Below are 2,500 nucleotides of genomic sequence, written 5' to 3'. Positions count from 1 at the left end.
ATATATATATTTATATATTTACATATATATATGTAAATATGTATGTATGTATGTATGTATGTATGTATGTATGTATGTATACATATATATGTTTATATATATACAAATATGGATACATATGTATATATGTATATGTATATATATATATGCATATATATGCATACGTATATACATACATACATATATATATATATATATATATATATATATATATATATATATATATATATATACATGTGTGTGTGTGTGTATGCAAATATCCGTATACATATATACACACATACATATAGACAGATATACATATATATACACACACATATGCATATAAAAAAAAATATATATATATATATATATATACATATATATATACATACACATATATATATATACATGTGTACACACACACACACACACACACACACACACACACACACACACACACATATATACACGTATGTGTGTGTGTGTGTGTGTGTGTGTGTGTGTGTGTGTGTGTGTGTGTGTGTGTGTGTGTGTGTGTGTGTGTGTGTGTGTGTGTGTTCGTGTATGTAGAAGCGCTTCATCTTGGAACAATCTGATACGGTGAAAGACTCTGTGAGCTATTAGGTTGTTAAACAAAACATTTTATTCCACTAAGGACCAAACCACAATTTCGAAACTGGGTAAGAATCAGGGGACAATAACGATTATAAATGTACATAATGTACATGTATGTGTGTGTAATATATATATATATATATATATATATATATATATATATATATATATATATATATATATATATATCTTTTTTTGTGTGAAATTATGCGTTTTTATCCATGTGTCACAACGGACAAAATCCCCGACCTTATCATTCCACTTATTACCTTTCGGTCACTCTGTTTCCTGTATTTTTATGTTAAATTCGCTATTTGTAGCGCTCTACGACATACGCAATATGCTGTTAATTTTAGATTGTTCTTTTTGATGTATTTCTTATTCTTGAAATACGTCGCTGAATACTGTATAGGCGAAATCATCTGGTTTCTTTAGAATAAAAAGAAAAGGACGACCTATTGTCACAAGGCATGCGTGTCAGGTAGGACAGGCAGATAATGAGTGGAAAGTACACATTCCTTCATACGGAATCATTAACTCACTCATGGATGACTCACGATATGGACGAACGTGTTTGAAAATTGCACACACTATGCTCCACACACTTAATACCGTCCATACTATACAAAGATAACTGAAATAACAAACAAAAATAGAAATTTACAAAAGACGACAACGTATTTACACGATCTCACGAGGCCGCCCCAGATCCTAGGGTTCAGCCGCTACCGGAAGTGGAAGTGGTGTTGACTCATCGCTTCCACCTCGGCCTTGTCGTAAACACGCCCTTACAACTCGGCGCCATCGAAAACATCTTGCGCCTTCATAGCTTTAGTCTCGATATTCATGCCTGCTCACAACCCCTCCGTTCGTCATTTCAGTGTTAACGCTACTCGTCTCCGCGTGTCCACACACACTCCTCTTTCTCGTTTCCCGAGTCCCGGTCCATCATATTAGCTTCCTCTCTCGAGATTATCGTTTATAAGTAATTCTGTGAAGAAAAAGACGACTTCCTCTGGCGTAAGATTCATCATATGTAGATTTTCATGTCCAAACCGCATTTTACTGACGGTATCATACTCGATCTCTTCATGGAGGCTTGCTACCAGCGATGGACGACAGATGGTATCGCCGACTGAACACCCATTATCTAACAGATTACAATAGTCTTACATAAATGATTCAAGGCCTATGTACAACGATTGCCTCCTCTCTCCCTCTATCAATTTCTCTGTCTCTGTCTGTCTGTCTCTGTCTCTCTCTCTCTCTCTCTCTCTCTCTCTCTCTCTCTCTCTCTCTCTCTCTCTCTCTCTCTCTCCCTCTCTCCCTCCCTCCCTCCCTCCCTCTCTCCCTCCCTCCCTCCCTCCCTCCCTCCCTCCCTCCCTCTCTCCCTCTCTCTCTCTCTCCTCCCTCCCTCTCTCTCTCCTCCCTCTCTCTCTCTCTCCTTCCTCTCCTCTCTCTCCCTTCCTCCCTCCCTCTCTCTCTCTCTCTGTCACTGATTCTCTTTCTTTTAGTGTAGCCTAAATGGTACGTGATGCACCTCTGTGGAGACATATACTGACCTGTTAAATAGGGTACTATGACTTGTCCCTTTTCTCTCCCTAACGCTCGGTCTTTTATACATCAAAATATCTATTCATCGAGCCAGTTTACTGTAAACACATCATCATGACCAGTGGGTTGGGAATGGGAAGTGAAGTCGACGATCGCCACAAACGAGTCGTCCTTGTTCACCCTCCAGCTGTGTTCCCACGAACTGCCGAGGCCACCGAGCAGCCCGCACGCCCACCACTCGCCCTCTAACACGTTCACACTCACTCCAAGCCCTGAACTCGCACTTCGTCTCCTCTGCGGGGAAAGGAACAACTCTGACAGGGGTATTCTGCGTCCTTGTCAAAGCTTT

Source organism: Penaeus vannamei, chromosome 23 (genome assembly GCF_042767895.1).
Source record: "Penaeus vannamei isolate JL-2024 chromosome 23, ASM4276789v1, whole genome shotgun sequence".
NCBI lineage: Eukaryota > Metazoa > Arthropoda > Malacostraca > Decapoda > Penaeidae > Penaeus > Penaeus vannamei.
This window is presented reverse-complemented; position numbering follows the sequence as displayed.